At 38.8% G+C, this 18,626-nt stretch overlaps 1 protein-coding gene across 12 annotated transcripts in view; it reads left to right on the top strand.

The window, feature by feature from the left end:
- The window catches only part of SULF2 (sulfatase 2), a 158,684-nt gene that overhangs the window by 60,358 nt on the left and 79,700 nt on the right, over positions 1-18,626 (top strand). Inside the window, exon 1 of one of the 12 annotated variants that reach the window (XM_040575807.1) lies at positions 10,343-10,455. The exons of the other annotated variants lie outside the window; for them this stretch is intronic. The gene's annotated coding sequence lies outside the window, so the exon portion shown is untranslated. Of the gene's footprint in view, positions 1-10,342; positions 10,456-18,626 lie in introns of those variants that run through there. 12 annotated transcript variants of the gene reach the window in all.

Raw genomic sequence — 18,626 nt, 5'->3', positions numbered from 1 at the left:
TTAGTGTCTTGCTACCACCCCAATCTCAGGCTTTTAGGCAATTGGGTGTAAAAGAGCTGAGATCTGAAATGGTGAGGTGCTTAGTAAAAAGAGGGGAGATTTATCGGACCATGCATTTTAGTCTCAAGAATATATATTTCCAGTTTTGCACATTTTAATGATGCAGTATGTAGGGGGAAAATACTTCGTTTTAAACACGTTGCTTGATAATTTCATCCAATTTCCTCTGGTTCTCACAAGTGGTGAAAAGACATTCCCTGTTTACTCTCACCACATCTTTATAGATTTCTATCATATACTCCATTACATTTGTAATCTGTTCCATCTTTGCAAAGTCCTAATCTATTAACTATCTCCTTCAACAGAAAATACTCCTTAGCTTCCATTATCTTTTTTTGTTGTTCTCTATACTCTTCTGAATGGTATGGTGTTTCAAGATGGGAGGAGGACAGAACTGGATACAATATTCTGCATGTGGACAAATTATGCGTCAATATGGTCACTTAGTTAAGCTTTCTGTTCTGTTCTGCAGTCCTTTCCTGTTAGTATTTCCTGTTGTCTTGTTCAGCATTGCTGAGCATTGAGGTAACTTTTTGACAATACTGTCTGACCAAATTGAAAGTCCTTCCTGAAAATTGGTATCTACTTTACGTCCCCCTGAAATATGTGCATAGTTATTCTTGTTTCCTCTTCAGGTACATTACTTTGCATTATTGACTTTGAATTTCAACTACATTTTTTTATGGCCGGTTATTCAACATTACGAAATTCCTTTGCAATTTTGTCTTAGGTTTAACCTACCATGAATAATTGTTGTGTGAACAAACTGTCATCTAGTTTCAGACTTTTTCATCCATTCCTGGGACATCTATTAATATATTCTGTGACGACTGTCCCAATACAGATTTCCCCAGGTTCTTTCTAAAGATCTACACCATATAAACTAAAAATCTACTTTGACCTTTCACTTCTTTCAACCACTTGAGTCACATGCTAGAACTCTTGCCCATGGCAGCTCGCTTATTTAAACAAACAACAAACTTATTGAAGGAATTTTGTCAAGAACTCTGTGGAAAAGAGGTATGTTCTGTTAATCAGATAATTTTTGTCAGTATGTTCACTGACTGCTTCACAGTTTTAATAAGCTTATGGAGCGGTGACTTACAATTTTTACAATGCCTATACAGACTCTTCCAATATATGATATTTATCTGTGTATTACTAGCTGTGCTATTTTATGACATCTTTATTCATGAATTTTGGTCACTGTCACTTAAAACAGGCATAACCCAGCGAAGAATGAGTCTCGTGTTTTGTTGTACTGAGCGGAAGCAAAACTGAGAAGAGTAAGTAAAATAGATATGAAGGAGGAAAAAAAATGAAAATAGTATATTTTAAAAGAACAATGAGATGGGGTGTTGCTTTGCTTTAAAAGAGCCAGTGAACATCAAAAGTCCTTTTTCTGACTGTCAATGCTTTTCTGAATTCGCATCACTGAAACAGTGACAGTTCATTCCAGCCAAGGATCTTTCTGGAGGGGATGTTTCTGTTTGAGATGTTTTCGGTTGTCTCTCATCTTCCTCCCATCCACACACCTCTGTTCTTTAACTTTTGGTAATGATGCTTTGTGTGGCAGAGACACAGGAAATACAATTTTCTCTGTTATTATAATGCTTAGTTTTAAGGTAGCATCTTATATATGCCATGCAGTACCAATAAATCATCAGTTAGATAGTAGTCTTCTTTCTCATGTGATAATGGAAAATATCTGATTGAAAGAAGACATTAGCCTACCTTTCAGAACTGCTCAGCATGTAAGGCTTCAATTATATTCACTGGACTGCTCAGCATTTCTGAAATTTGGTCCCTTAATACTCAAAATCAATAGGAAGAAATTTATTTTTCCACTAATATTAATCTGAACTGTGCTGCCAAACAAAGATCTTTTGATTAAAAGTCTCTTAAAAAAAAAAAAATTCAGCTTCCAGAATACTTGAATTTTCTTATCCCTGTCATGGGGGTCATCTTGATGTTAGATTTTATGCGGGCAGTGATACCTCTTAGAGCCAGTTCTCGTCTGAAAAGATTCAAAAGCGTACCATAGGATGAAAAATATTTAAATATAAATCCATTCTTTCGAGTTGAAGTCATTTGGAAACTTGCTCAGGATAAGAGCGTGGGTACTACTGTGTGCAGTAACTTTTGTCCCAGGCAACGTGTGTATGACACAGATCAGAGGCGAGCTATGAGCATGAGTGCCCTTGCTCAGGTTTGTTGAGGAGCTTGCTCTAGTTCCATTTAGTGTCTCATTTGAGCCCAGGCCTGTAAAACAGGAAGTTGACTTAAAGGTAAAGGATGGCTTGTTGTGATGGCTTTTTTTCACAGCAGTTCTGAGTTAGCTGTGGTGGTGAAGGTTACAGATGTGAGGGTGATTGCATTTACATGGCTGTGGTAATCAGCTGGGCATCTCACTGTAAAAGCAAAGTCAGTAAAGGTGGCATATATTTGCATGGGAATTGGTAGCTGATAGATAATGTCTTTCAAGAGGAATAATGTGGACAGATTGCCTTAATGTGAACAGGAGAGGCCAGCCAGCATGCCTTGTGCTACGGGACTGTTATTGTGAACAGACCTGTGCTCATTTATCTAACCATGACCACAATGTAACAGACAGAGGTTTCTTTTCACATCTTTGCTGGGATGATTTCTAAAATCTGGAGCAGAAAAGGGTAAAATGTGTGAAATAACTAGTTAGAGATACCAACTACTTCATTTTTTTTATTTGCTTTACTGTTTTTCTTCCAATTATGTAACAGGTGGGCAAAATGGGAATTTATATATATATTTTAAAAAGAAAAAAAAAATGGTTTGAATTGGGATAACATAATATAGGACAAAAAAAAATGATAATATCAAGGGCAATAAAAAAAAATGCTGAGTTCTCTCACTTTTCCTCCTCTCTAAAGACAGCATATACATATATATATAGCCGTTAGACAAGAAGTTGGAAAATTTTAACCACCACGTTATGCATGTGTATTTTTTCACCACTTTGTCAAAAATGTGAAGTTGGTGTTACCGTGCTGTTGATTTGGAGTTGATAACAATACTTTCATTTATTGTTTATTGCATAATTTGCTAGATATTATAGCAGAAATTAAGGCTTTACCTGCAGGCTTTATTCAAGCTATGAATGGAGTTCTCTGACTTCTTTAACTCTCCATTTTTTTGGTAAGCAGAAAATAAGCCAGCTATCAAAATATTTTACCATGTGTTACTTTCATTGCGTGTTTGTTAGTGGGGTACTGAACAGACAGACACTCTATTTGAGGAAAAAGGTTTATAAGCAACTGAGAACATACTTCAGTGAAATTTCATTATCTGACACTGCTTTCGCAGAGCATGGCTTTGCATTTCTCTTTTTGTGGGAACTTGAAGTTGTAAATCTTCATGCTTAATCTTAGTCTCCTCTTTCCCAGAAACGTATTTTACTAGGCAGTGCAGTGCTTTGTACTCTGTGGGCTCCTGGGGGTATCCACTTTAATTTTCAGTTTATTATAATTTGCTTTCTTTGTTGGCTCTTAATTTCATTTCATCATAACTTGGCACGTTGTTTAGCTGCTATTTCCCAAGGTCTGCAGCTCCCCTGCTCTGGTCATGTCACTTTTGATTAAGCAGTCACAAAGCCCTTTACCCAGCTTCTAAAGGGTAAAAGTCAAAAATCAATAATGTGCCAGTCCTCCCCAAGTGCAGTAGCAGTCAGAGGTAAATGAATGATTAAACATGATGAATAACAGTGTAATGGAAGACGTAAAGTAGGGAAAAGTGCTCACTTTAGCCTAAACTCAGAGATTTATTGCTGAGTACTACAAATAATGGAATCATCAATCTTCCAAGGACTAAAAAAGGCATCTGCTGCAGCCAGTTTAAAATGCAGTGAAAGAAATCTTACCTCCTCATCCCCGCCTGTTGCAGTCTTACTCGGTTGTATCAGAACAGATGCTACATAAGGAAATAGGCATGTAAACTTTATAGATGGTTGGGTGGTTTTTTTAATCTATCTATTCGATATAATAATATCTTGCTGGACAACATGTTTTGTAGCTACAGATGAGATATTTTTCTGTATTTCTGTAGTAAGTCATTTGTGCACATGAACATAGCTTTTGCATTTTTCCACTCCAAATTCATTCGCTTGACAGCGATAACTCTGATTTGTTTTTTCCACTTGTAGTACGCTCTAAGTATCCAGCTGTTAAAACACAATGCCCAATTTATAAAATAAATACCCTGTATGGAAAGAAATATCAGTAACTATAGAGTTCTGTCCTTGGCTTGAAGTTTCTGAATGATCTGGGTAGCATAGTGTGGTGTGGGTGATGTGGGCTACCAGGAGAATAGTGTAATTCATGGGTGTAAGATGTAATAAGGAGAAAAAAAAAGGCAAAAATTGAAAATTCTTGCTGTGGTGCTTCAGGCACATTTTAATCTGACTCTGATATATATTATTTTGATTCATTTCTTCTTGCTAGCATGTACTGGCAGACAGTGAAACTGGAACTGTTTCCTGCCTTGTTGCACTACCACAAATTCTGAATTTCACAAAATAATGTAAAGGCTTTATGGATTTAGGCTGTGTCTGAACTTGGAAAAATTTGGCTGAGACCCACACTTGTTCTCCTATTTAAGCATCCATCTTCTCAAAAGTTTCAATGCATGTTAAGATGCTAAAGAACTTTCTGAATCTTGGCTTTTCCCACTATAAGTAGCTATGTTATATATACAAAATAGGAGGTTTCCATTTCTGTGGATCAAAATACTAATTTACCAGTATTGCTTGTTCCAACCTAATAAATATGTGGGCAAAATAATGCAATATCAGTAACTTTATGTTTTTATCTTTGTTAGGGGTACTGAGGCTTTTGCCAGCACAGTTAGCTCAGATGTTGTAGTTCTGCAGACCTCACACCTGCTCAGTTAGGTTGGTGAAAGCTGATTGTAGAAATAGCCTTGTATCCTATACAGGTAACAAAATTCTGTCTTCTGCATAACGTCTTGAAACTGAATTATTTGGAGCTTTTCACCATATCTGTCTAATACGAATAGTTATTAAAGGACCGTTAATAAAAACTTCTGATTAAGGTTGCTTAGACTTTGGCAGAGAAGAAAAAACAGCCAATATCAATTACTGTGAATGTGCCTAAAAGGATTCCACTATCCAAATGTTTATAAGGTACCAAAATGACTGACATAGTGTTGTTTTGCAAGATAGGACTGAGTTGCTAATTACACTTCTTAAAACAGGAAAAAAATGAAGATTGCTTAAGGATTTGAAGGCAGAGACTTTTCAATGGTACAGGGCAAAGCTCATGGTTAAGTTAGAGCTTCTAAGAGATAATGTGAATAATTTAGTGATTAAAAGCACTAGACATTGTTGAGCATCTAACTTAATTCTTTGCTTGGCTGTTCACAAAAAAAGGCTAACAAGGGGCAGAACAGTTTTCCTTGTCTTGCTCACCAGGGAGCAGGAAAATATAACAAAGTGGAGTGTGTGTCAGTGATGAGACAAGGCTCAATGACTACTTGGAGCTGTAGCCTCTCGGGGTTAGAAAGTAGTACATACTGGAGAAGAAAACCTTCCCAGACAGTCCTAGTCCTGCAGGAAATAGTGCTGTGGATTTTGGTTGAAGTTCTTTATTTCAAGTGTTTACTCTTTGCCAGGCCACAAATTTAAATGTCTAAGGTATCTTGAAGCCATCCCTGCCTATTGAAGTGAGTCTGCATTGCAAAAAGTGTGTGGGTGTGAACAAGCACAGGAAGCACAGAATTCTTCTCCTGGGGCAGACATAATAGCAAGAAGTCCCTGAGGACTCTGAACAGCTTCTGCACACATCTGGTGCTGCAACCAGCTCTTTCTGTGAAGAAATCTCTGCTGGCAAAACTGGAGACTTTCAAAGGTTCTTCATTCGGTGGGAAAAATAGTGCAGTGATGATGCTTTTGTGTTGGTTTTGGGTTTTTTTTGAATAAATTAAACTCGGTGTAAGGACTTGCTCTGCCATTTAGCATGAGAAACCTTGAGTAACTTTAAACTATTTTGAATTCAGGAGCTCATAGTTTTCCTATTTCTTATTACTGACCTCTCACACCTTTACATTCTAGATGTTCACATTCTTCCGGTGTTCTTTAATTGGCTGCATCACTGCCCTGGGGTTCAGGGGCACCATTGTGTCTCTTGTGTGCGCCCTTTGCAGCTTCTCTCTAGAAAATCCTCTGAGATCTCTTCACTCCTTGTGTTTCCCACATTCTGTTAGCTCTTTGGGGAAATTCCTACTCTGATCTATTATCCTTTTGTACTCTTCCCAGCCCCAAGGACCTGTATGGAATCCACTTACCATGTACAGGTCTCTTCTGGAGGATTCATGTCTTCTCTGTGGAACTTGAGAGGCGCTGTACATTTGATTTTGTCTAGTGGTTCTGATATTTAATTCTCTTTTGCGGTGAGTTGAGGAAGCTGATACAATATGGCCTGCAGTCATTTTGGATCCCCAGATCCCTCTCCCAGTGACACTTCCTAGCAGTCTGGCAGCAACCTCTTTTCATTTATTACACATACTATTAATTTGCCGTGGGGTCTGGTATTGATCTTTCAGTCCCGTTAAAGGCAGCTATTTTAATTTTAACCCTTTTTCTTGGAAGAACAGAACTTTGTATCCTGAGGTGTTTCCCAATTACTGTCAAGTAGTTAATCCACCCCTTTTCCTTTAATAATCTCGTCTGAGCTACAGTGCAAGAAATGAAAAGAAGCTTTCTTGAAGAGTTTGCAAAAGTGCTGTCAGAAATGGTATCCTACCAGTGAAGAGAAGGAAGACAGTGCAAACAAAGGCTGCGACTGCTCTGCTTCCTAATCCTGCAGAGTGGGGTGTTACCTGTGTTCCTGGGCAGTTCATTTACGTTTTATATGATCAGTCAGGCTGCATCATTAAACTCTTAGGGCTGTTGGAATGGAAACTGCACTGCATGAGGTTTTACATGCAGTCTGGTGGTTCTTGTTGGCTTGTATTCTGTGCCTGATTCTTTCTTCTCTTTCTCATCTTTTTTTTCTGATGTGGATGGCGAGTGACTGAAACAAGGCTTTTGCTCCCTAGTCCATTCGGTAGGTCAGCTCCACACCTCGCTGCAACAGCAGGGAAGATGGTTGAGCACGGGGCTGTCAGAGAGGGCTGTGCACCCTTTTCGGGGTCCAGCAGAGGGTAGGCTTTGCCTTGCTGCCAGCTGCTGCTCAAACACACTGTTAAGGCGTGGACTTTTAGTTGGACAGATGTGCAATTCTTCAAGTTCTCTGAGAGCTGCATCTCTGCTGTGTGAGGCTTAGCCTGACTGTGGGGATTCTCACAGAAGAAAGGTTTCCCTAAAGCACAGATGAGTCTTGTGACTGTGGGCCTTGCAAAGACAGACCAGCGCTGCTAAGCAGATGACATCAAAATTGGACAACAGACTCTTTATCCTCCTATCTTGAGAGGAATTTTCATGGCTTTTCTCCTCACACCATTTCCTTCAGTGGTCTGGGTTAGGCTCTGCCGCTGATCTTGCTGTTCACAAATGCTTGGGCTACTTGTAAAACTCAGCATTGGGATGTATGACAGCAGGCTGACTTGCACTCCTCAGCCCCTCACTTTCTAAGTCTGGCTTCAAGTCTGACCAGGCAAAAGGAACACGTCTGCCTTCCCTCTCAATGGGCTTGCTGTGTATTTAAAGTGTAGAGCGCTCCAGGCAGTCTGTGACCAAATGAAAGGCTTCTGAGCTCTTCTTTCCCTATGCAGCTGAATCATCAGGGGATTAGACGTATCAATAGGAAAACATTTCTCATGGTTTAAAGTGACTGTCACTTATTGAGGCTCTGGTGAATAGCATAGTGCTTCCTGCCTGAAAATAGCCAGGGAGGATCCTGCCTGCTGCCACGAGGAGGGAACGCCCCTGCCCAGTTCTCCTTAGAAAGGCTCTCAGTTCAGGCAAGGAAGTCCTTAACGTGTAGAAGCTTATCCCTCAAGCATTATAAAAGAGAAGATTCCTATTCAAGCTTCCATTGAGGATCTCGCAGTAACTGAATGAAAATTTACAGTTTAAAAAAAACCTGCTACAAAATACAATTCATGATATTTTCCTTTCCAAGTTTGAGAAGCTGGAAAATTATGTAGTATTTTTTTCTTTCTGAAATCGCACACTGACTCTATACAAATTGCCCTTTCCTACACAGACTCAGAATAACAATCGCTGACTTACAGAGTTAAAACAGAAAGAGAAGAGGATAGAGGACTTCAGGCTTTCAAACTCTCATTGCTACTCTGTGGTGTTTATATTTGTGTTTTTAGCACCACAAGTTGTGTTTAAGCCTCTGATCCTGACTGTGAGGTGCAGGGAGCTGAACAGAGCCTGTGACTCTGAAGAGTGCAGTGTGCTCTCCTCTGCCAGCAGCTCTGTGTCATGGGAGTGTGCATCTGTTACCCAACATGATGCACCGCAAGGGAGACAGACTCTTTTCACCTTTATCCTGAGGCTCCTTCCTCTGCTACTTATGTATCTGACTTCAGAAGGACACCAGGAATTTCAGGGAAATACTAGCTAAAAATGCAGGCAGAGCTCAGCCCTTGCTATTGAAGGTAGCTTCATGTGATGCTTATTTCTACTGAGGCTGTGGAGCAATGTAATGAAACTACCATTTTACAAGAGGTCAGTCAATATCAACAGCTATGGTAAACAATCGCAACAACCGTTGAGTCCTGTTAACTTTGTCGTGAATAATTGCAGATTTACAATTAAGCATCTTAGAAACCTGGGCAGAGGTTTTCCTTGTGTTTCTTGGGCAAACACACGATTACATCTCAGGTGTTAATAAGTCAACTTGCTTAACCGTAGATAAACTATATCAAGTGTTGTAATTATCATTACCTATTAAAGTAGAACTTGATTTTCTTTCCTCTGTGTACATAAAGCGTATTATATCATTTGTCTGAAACCAAAAGCTGCTTCACAGTGACTTGTTCTCTCCTCAAGGCAAGTTCTTTCTGTGCGTACCAGGAAATGGTTTCTATATCTCTTCGGAGCGCTTCCTGCTTGTTTGGAAGGGCAGTCTTCACGAAATCTCAAACAATGTGGTAACCACGCCAATCATACCCTGTTCATCTTGCTCACTTCCAAATGACTCATAGTCTCAAAACTGCTGCAAGGAAGATACTCAAATCACTCAGCAGTTGGCATTCAGGACATCCTAGAAATTGCTTATGAAGTACAAAACAAGTTTTCTTCAAGGTCTCTCACTGGCATTCCTGGAAAAAAATGTGTGATGATTTGGAAAGTAAGTTAAAATTTCTGTGCTGGGAAGTTGCTACTGGATCAGTTCTGGATCAGCGTCATTCTAAACAGTTCAAACATCTTCAAACATTGGTTTTGTGTGAAATGTATTGCTATACACATGAAAGGCTGCTAGCAGAGAGAACACTGTTGATCTGCGCAAGTGGAATACAACTTCTGTAACTTCTGATTGATGAAGGAAGCTAATACATATTAATGTGTTTCTCTGTAGAGCAGAATGAGCATTTGATCAATTTGTGCTGTTCTGGTCTCCTAAAAGGTGATGTATTTAATGATAGTTTCATTTTACCAGAAGAGTTTCTATGTGTATTCCTCACAAGTCAGCTTAATTTCAGTTGATTTTATTATTTACTGATCTGTGCACACCATCAAAACCAAGAGAAAGGTTCTAGGTCCAAGCTAGCTGCCTTTTGCTATTGAATGTCAAGTGCATCTTCACCAGTTTTCTCTCGCACAGGTTGTTTCAGGAGTTTCTAGTGTTTAGTTGACATCTTTCTGTGCTGACCTCAGCTGTGTTAACAACATGTTGGAACAGACATTGCTTCAGAAATCCTTAATGATGACAGCACCTTTTCACAAATGCAGCATCCATTAATCACACGCTGGACGTTATTTCAACACCAAAGGCTAAAAGATAGTCACTATACATCTTCATTGGTGCTTATCTGTCAATGTCAGTTCACCACTATCAATGGATTTTACTCGATATGCAACCATAGGAACCTGTATCAGGAGGGGCAGCATGTTCATAGGAGTGTTAGTTATTCTGATGATTATTCTTGAAGTTAGCTTGTCAAGTCCTTTATTTATTTTTAAAAAGGCTATAGGGGTTCTTATTCTTTGAGCATTATTTAGTGAATACTCAATTCACATTAAGAGTTTTTAATCTTCTGAGGCTTTAAATAATTAAGAAAAATCATTTTAACATGCACCTATTGACTTTCCAGCTCCTACCAAATGACTTGAAATAAATAAATCATGAAAAAAGTCTGATGCTTCACAGACAAAAGTGTGCGTTGATGAGGGAGGAATGAAGGAGTGGATTCAGTTTGGGCAGCAGCAGCAAATGCTGCTGGATATGACAGGTATGTGCAAAAATGCAAGCCTGGCATATCAGAGACTCCACTCTAACAAATTAATTTCAAAGGGCATTTGAAATGGGTTTCCTGGTTTGCAGGTGAATTGCACCTTTACAGTTGTTAGAATTTTTGTAGTATTTTATTTTCTAGATGGTGAATTTATGCATCTGAATAGCCAAAAGAGGATATGTTTTAATCAAAGCTTCAAAATGCCAAGTACCACAGAAATGCAGGGGGAAAAAATTGCAGGATGTGCTCTCATTTCATTTGATAATAAACAATAAATGTGAGACTGGAGGACAAACAATATAGGTTGAATTATGTGCTGTCTATGCGGCTTTCTACATAAAACAGCCCCCTAACAAGGCTTCTGATATTTTTTTCTTTCTTTTAAGATAACAAGTCTCCTTATTACAGTTGTACTGAGAAAATAAGGGAATGCAGACAATGTATAAAGTGAATTTGCTCTTTAAGTCAGAGCCGTCTATCATGCAGGGCTTCGTAGTTGCCTCATAAGGCCGGTATATATACTGTGTTATACCTGCTCACAGTAAGATGGTTTATAGGAGTATAAACAAATTAGTATATTCTCTGTAAAATAACTGGCATGTTTTACCATACAGATCCCCCGAGTGCCTGATAAATATGCAATATCAGGCTTATTTCTTTAAAGAAAAATTGGCACTTACTCTGAGCTTCTGTGAAATAAAAATCTTGCCTTTATAAACTGCTTAAGAAAATGAGACCGTCTAATTTTTTTAATACCTGTTTAAGTGCATAAGCCTAGTTGTTTTGTGATTTGTCCCTCTTGTTCTTTTTTTGTTTTATAAATGAATAATTTTGCTAAAGGGTTCATTTTGACAGTGCTGGAACTTTCCACACAAGTTCTACAGAATATCTTACATATAAACTTTGGCTCGTTTATTGAGCTTGCCAGGGCATATTTTCCTTTGAAAGCTCAAAACAGTCTTGCAGATGCTGTATTTTTCCCTCTGACATTGCAACGTGTGATGACATTGCTTCCTGGAAAGGTTCACGGTACAAGCTATGATTCACTTTATTTTTATTTTTTTGCAAGAGGATTTTTAATGGCCTGTTTTTGCATCAGTTTGGATGCATGCACTCATACATACTTGCATTAAGCTGCTTCTGAAGTAGACTGTGTTTGCAACCTGCAGGTATGTTAGCTCCCACCTACCTAAGGAAACAACCTTGGGATCCAAAAATCCAGTGTTTTATGTTGTGATCTAAACGAACAGCAGTAATAGCTAAAACAGGGAAAACTACTTCAGATCTATAGCAAATATGCTTCCTAGTGTTACTGCAGCAAGCTTGGTATGCATGGTGTCTCACCCAGATGAGAATAATCAACAAAGGGATGCAGCAGCACACTGCTTACCAAATCTAACCTGGCTGGTTTTCCTACCGTTTAAAATAATAGTGCAATCCTGTCTGGTTGGTCACACTCTTCAGTTAGCTTAGTCTTAGGGGTTTGCATGGCTAAACCTTGCTGCACTTAGTGCAGAAATGGGAAATGCATAAACAGATAGAGAGCTTCAAAGCTGTCATTGTTAAAAATGTCAATAACCAGTACTTGGTCTTTCTAAAGTCATGCTAAGGAGAATGATGCACATATGCTACTGCCCTGAATGTTAGGGTGGCTTTTTTTTACAGCTGATAGACATTTAGGCAAGCAGATTCCTGTCTGTAATCAAACTTAGTGTGCTAAACTCTGCAGAGCTCAAATGAAAATGGTAATTATTGCCTTACTGCTTGAAATATATTGTATATTAAAAATACACTGCTTTCTACTAGTAGTCCTTAGTGTTTGGAAATTAAGTGGTTGGGCCTTTTTTTTTTTTTTTTTCAAGCCATAGTGCAGTCAGTATTAAAGGCTTGAGATTTGCTTAGTTTTTAAGTATTATGCAAATAAGGAGGAAATTTGTATTCTAGGAATTAGGTGATTTTAAAAATGGGTTATATTCATGCACAATTGTAAAGAAAGTTACTTCTGTTGAGGGTAAAGGTACTTGGGATGGCATCAAATTTTTCATATTAGATGATAAAAGACAAACTACTGAGAAACTAAGCTAACATTTCCTAGATTACTGCAATTTGAATTAGGGTCTGACTGGAAGAATATGTGATTACACAATGTGAGCTCTGTAGAAAAGCAAAAGGAGTCAGGAATTCTTGAACCTTATTCCCTGGTGCTCTGCATGTGTGTGATCGGTTATATTGCTACAGGTGTGGAATGAGATGAGCAGCATTACATGTGATGTTTTGTACCCTGTTGAGTACTTAACTACCCAAAGTAGCTGTCGAGTACTGCTGCTTTATAATGAGTCAGGCTCTGATTTTGAACCTTTTTACACTGATTCGCACTGACAAAAAGAGAGTAAGAGTGCTCAGTCACAAGAACACCAGGGTTGATAAGTAGTTGTCCTAGCTAACTAGCAAATGGACAGAACTCTGTAATTTCTGAGAATGAGTTTGAAATTGTCAAACTTGAAAGCCTCAGGTTAGCCTCTGCTGCACGTCAGCTTATATATTTAAACTGCTTTGTTGGGGACCAGAGCTTTTGAACTTTGAGACTCAAAAGTTTTGCCTCATTATTTTTTCCTGTTTGCCACTGAAGCTGTTGATAAAGACACTGATTCTTATTTATGAACTTCTAGATTATAAACAGTGCTTCTTTAACAACTTTGTAGACAGAAGAGCTTGGTAAGTCTTTCCATAGATGCTGGTATGTAATACTGTTACATCAGCAGCATCATATTAGGTAGGCGGAGAAGATTTTGTTTTCTGCCATGTATGAATTGCCTGAAGAAATACTGGCAGAAACACAGGGAGATGTAAACCAAGATGATATTTAGTATTCCATTCATTTTCTCTTACATGCATTTTATGCAGCCTAAAGATATCGAGTGTATTTTGTCTGTTCTGCTAACCTTTCACAGAAAACTTTTAGTCATACATAATGATTTTTCCTTCAGTTAACTAAATTCAGGAAGATGGCTAACTGTAAAGAGGAAACTCAGGATACCATTTCCTCTGCCTACTTACCTGGAGTTTGTTTTCTTCTTTCTAGGAATATTCACTTGATCTATGTGTAGTTAACTCATTTTTTGAGGAATATTTCTTTTTTTTTTTTGGCTCTGTTTTTTGTGTTGCAATTGCCTGCCTTCAGTGTCGGAACTTGCTGTTTTCCCACTGCCTGTAGACCAAATGAAGGAATGACTCCAGTACCAGATAGTCAGATTGCATCCCAAAGAGTTCCCGAATTATGGGGAAAGTAGGTGTGCCAAGGAGGAAGTGTGGCTATCAACCCTGAAAGTGACTCAGTTATTGTTATGTTTTGCAGATTTGCTGCTTGCTTTCTGTTTCTTTTGACCATATTCTAAATTAATTCAAGGGATACTGGGAGAACAAGGTGCCTTTTGTGGTCACATGCATATACAGTAATTTAAAATGATAATGAATAAATACTTCCTGCTTGAAGATGCTCACGAAGGCACCCACTCTGACTTCATCAGTTCCCTGGAATTAGTTAGTTAATAATCTACTTGACCTTTGTTGTTAGTCATGTTAAGGCTGTTCCCATGTGCATTACTAAGTCACAAGAGGTAAAAAGAAGCGTTAATAAAGCTGTAGATACGAAAGATGCTGCAGAGTGCTTACAAGCTTTTGAGGATGCATCACTGTTGATTTACAGAGTTATTAAAATTTAATAGCTGCTAAATGCACGGGAGTGTTGCCCAAACTTTTGAAAAACATTCATTTGTTGAGATCAAGATGGCAGGAGGCTGACTGCTGCCTGTCAGGTAGCTTCTGATGCACGTTTAATGTTAAATCGCAGTGCTGTCTGAGTAATAGTATGTATAAAAGTATGTGAAAACTTCAAACTATACACATTTTAATTGTACTTGAGGAGTTTACAGTGCTGTAGTTAATTTGTAGTTCATTATAGTTCAGTCTTTTTAACTTCGTAGTAGCTGCTGCAAAGCTATTCAAGTCAGTATTTGTTTTTATAGCTGTAGGTCAGCAAGAGAACTTGTAGTGCTCTGTTATAGCAAAGAGCGTGCTATAGCTTCATTGTAGCTACCAACATCAATCTTGTGCAGCTAGTATGCCCCTAGAAATAGCCATTATTAGCATAATACTTAACCTTTATGCTAATGTGTTAGGATGGGGACAAAGTATTTCAATGCTTAAAGTCCAGAAGGATTCATCATCATATAAACACTTATGTGTAACAACCTATAGGACCACTTTGAAATGCAATACACTGAGTTGTAAAAATTCTGGAGGCCGGTTATTCTAATCTGGTGTAATAGTGCTGCTAAACATAAACTGCAATTTCACGTACACTGCCTCAGACCACTGTAGTTGGACCGTTTATTTGATATAGTCTATTTCAGTAGAAGTGGTGTGTGGAAAAAGCACCCACATAAACAGATCATTTATGCTCACTGAGCTGGTGTGGAAAGGGGACAATCAGGGATTGATGTGTATCAAGTAAAATCAAAACCAGCTAGATATTATAAGATCTACAAATGCAAATACAGTTAACAGTATCCATATCCGTGCTATACTATTTGCCACAGTATTTAATTGTTTCTTTCCATTAAACTGGTCAAGCTACTGAGGAACTTAGGCTTCTAACTTACCTGGGTTCATCTCTGTAGCCACTGGGGCAAGCCTAATTTTCTTTTTCCCTGAATTCACTTTTTTTAGATTTAGCAGTGAGAGGCTAAGGAAGTCAGCACGTGGCAAACTGAAGGAAGAGAAGTATCTTCCATAGCCTTGAGAAGGCTTGCTGTGGGATTGCCGTTGTGAAAAGATCTGGGGAGCCCACGCTTTGTAACACAGCCTGCTAAATCGAGTGTGTTTCAGTCTCATCTTCTGCCTTGCACTTGGGTCTGATAGGCAAATGCTAACACTCCTGCTCTAACTGTATTAAAACAAGAGAATAACATTTTCATGCATAAGATTGCATTTGCGATCATTAAGATTAGACCTGTGCAGTACTGGATCATCTGGAAGTAAAAACTAGATCTATTTTTTAGTTTATTTGGTTGTGGGTGTTTTTGTTTTTTTGCCAAATTGAGCCAACCATGTGATTTATTTTGTTAAACTATGGGAGGAGAAGTGATACCTAATCTGGCACAAAGTCTCTGTGGATAAAATTACCCCTACAATATTTTTGAACGTGTCTGAACTGGCAGAATGGCTTAAAGTCAGCCCTTTTTTTTGTTGTGTGTGTGTGTTTGATCCACTCAGGCTATCCTAAAATAGAATATATATGTATGTATGTATATGCATGTATTTAGTGATAATGCTGCCAGCAGCAAAGAGTTTCCTATCACTCAGCTTGAGATTTGTACTTCCTGACTTGCCAGGCACATGCTCACAACTGGAAGTATACGTGGAAAATCAGAACTCGCAGAGACTTTTAAGGAGAAAAGGGGCAAAAAAAGCAATCCTTGAAGAAAAAGGTTCTATTCTGAGGGAAAAGTGTTTTCAAAAGTCAAAACAAGCCCTTGAGGTTTCTCTGATATTCAAATTTGATCACAAGGCAAAAACTGATGAGCAGTGATTTCTACCTTCAGCTCCTGTTAGCAGTGGAGCTTCTCAAGGATGTGAGGAGCGTGCATACGACACGTTAGTGTCAGAACATCCTCGAGGCAGTTTGTTGGTAGGTGCAAACTTGATATAGCTATGCAAATTTTGTGAGTTATCACCATTGCTTGTTATCAACTCTGCAACAGACAAATCTGCATTATTTTTGTTTTAATAAATGTTTTAGTCTCAAGATCTCTTTGAGTAGAGACGTCAATTAAGGACTGCCGAAAGGGACTCGGTTGGAACATGATATTTTCTTCTGGATATTGAACACTCAACTGCAAGTTTTTTTCATCTTTTTGTTCTTGGGCTTGGTGCTTATGATCAGAGGGGGATCAAAGTAAACAGACTGCCTATTGATTGTTGTAGTAAGGTCCTCAATCATGACTTCCCATCGTAAATACGTTGGTATTTTCCTACTTGACTTTTTTCTTTTCGTCACAAACTGGACAGGGCTTGAATAAATTCTAACAACCTTAAGTTACATGATTGTATCAGATGCCAGTTATTTGCTTATTTCTTTTGAACTTCTTACTCTAATGATTTACTTTGGTTTTTTTTGAGGAACTGAGCGCTTGTCATCAATGTAAACGTATCTGCCTGAGTCTTGAGAGAACCCAGAATGCCAGATCGGGAAAACATAAACTGCCTCACTAAGGCTGTGTTAAGAAAATTTGCTATTTTCATTTTAATATCAGTTGGTGAGTCCATATGTTGCAAGGGAAGTTTATTGCCTTCAACCCTGGACCCTACCATTCCCCCTGTCACTCCTTCTCCCTCCACCTCTTCCCAGCCCCCTGGAAACACACGTGCCTTGTGCCCACTGCAGGGAGTGCTGGAGCGTTCCTCTGGTCCCACTTGGGTGCACGTGCACACACATGCATATACACCTGGTTTGCCCCACAAGCTTCTCTAGAACATAGGCCATTTCTCATATGCTGTTCCTCAATAACCTGATTTGAGTGTGCATTGCCTATGGCCCTGTGTTACTGCTCTGGTAATCTAAACGGGTAATAATTCGCACAGCACAGTTGGGACCTCGGCTGGCAACACTAGTGGGGAAGTTCTGCCATGTGTGGGAGTATCAAGGAGAGCAGTTAACACAGGGTGGGCTGATAGCTTGTGATGCATGTATAGAAGCTATCGTAAGCAAAGCAGGTCATTACATATTGTGTAGCTTAGAGATTTAATCTTAGTAGAGGGGAGATTAAATCTTTTTTCTACTTGAAGATCTGTTAGCACTTTGCAGGTGTGGGTGTTGTATAGTGAATTTGTCTACTGACAATAGGTTGGCTCTTGTTTGTGGAGGCCCAGAGGTCCATGGGCTTCAAGTTGGAAACTTGTAGCCTAGCAAACAGAACAGTAGTTTGCAGCCCAGGATATCTACACTTAGGTGGATCACTTAGGTGGATCACTGACCTCTTGAGGGTGGATCACTGGCCTCTTGAGTTGACCATGAGTAAGTCATTTTACCTTTCTATGGCTCAATTTCTCAGTCAATTTAATATTACCTACTTAATTTGTAAATCCATTTGAGATTTATTTATGAATGGCAATAGGTAAAAAGGAAAAAATGTATTAGAAGATATAAGATATGCTAGACCAGTTAAGCTAAAAATCTAACAAAATTATCACTTTGATATTTTCATATATAAACAGCCAAATCTTGTCAAGTTCAGTTAAAAGCAGTGACCTCAGATGTGAACTGTGCTGCCATATGATAATGTAGTGTTCTGATGCAGATGTCATCTTCCTGTTGTACAGTGTCAGCCAAACAGCAGGCTGGATTTGGATTGCAAAAGATCAGACAGTGGGAAATGGCTGGTCATTATGCATTGTTTGAGCATCTTCTGCTCAAATCTGACAGGCTGCAGCAGTAACTCTGGAATAGCTTTCCTGTTGTTTCTGTCTGCAGAAGTTCAGTTTGAAGTTTCTGGATTCATCCAGGCCATTCTACATGGACTTGATCCAAACAATCCGTATGCACAGTATATGTATGGAAACATGCTGAATTTACACTAAGCTGCAAAGGATGAGGTTCGTCCCAAAAATCTGATTCCAGGCTAAAATTTTTGATCAAAAACTTGCCCCTCGTAGTGAGGGGAGGGAGAAACCTGCTCTAAAACAACATTGACATTAGCAGTTCGAATCCCAAATGGGAATTTTTGAGGTGTATGGAATTGGCTGATCTTCAGGAAAAGTTGCAAGCTGCAAATTCTGGCCCTTGTCTGTCTGGAGTTCATATCCAAGGGTTTATTTTAGGCATATGTATTGCACATAGCAGTGGGATAAGAAAAGGGAATTATCAGGTGGGGGGAGCAGCAGAAGGAGGAGTTAATTAAGCAGAGGTGGTTCCAACATTAATATTTTTGTCCTTAAAAATCACAGCTGAATGTGTGAAATGAATGCATTATCATTCATCTCCACGCTTTTCAGCCTGTTTTTGACAAATCACCAACCGAAGCCTAGGAACGCTTTCAAAATGCTACTTTCTCCTTCATGAATATTAATCTTAAATAAAAATATTTCTGTATTTTGAGAGATGATTGATG

The sequence above is a fragment of the Cygnus olor genome, chromosome 16 (genome assembly GCF_009769625.2).
Source record: "Cygnus olor isolate bCygOlo1 chromosome 16, bCygOlo1.pri.v2, whole genome shotgun sequence".
Taxonomy (NCBI): Eukaryota; Metazoa; Chordata; class Aves; order Anseriformes; family Anatidae; genus Cygnus; species Cygnus olor.
The sequence above is the reverse complement of the archived record's forward strand: the minus strand, read 5'-3'. Positions and strand labels throughout refer to the sequence as shown.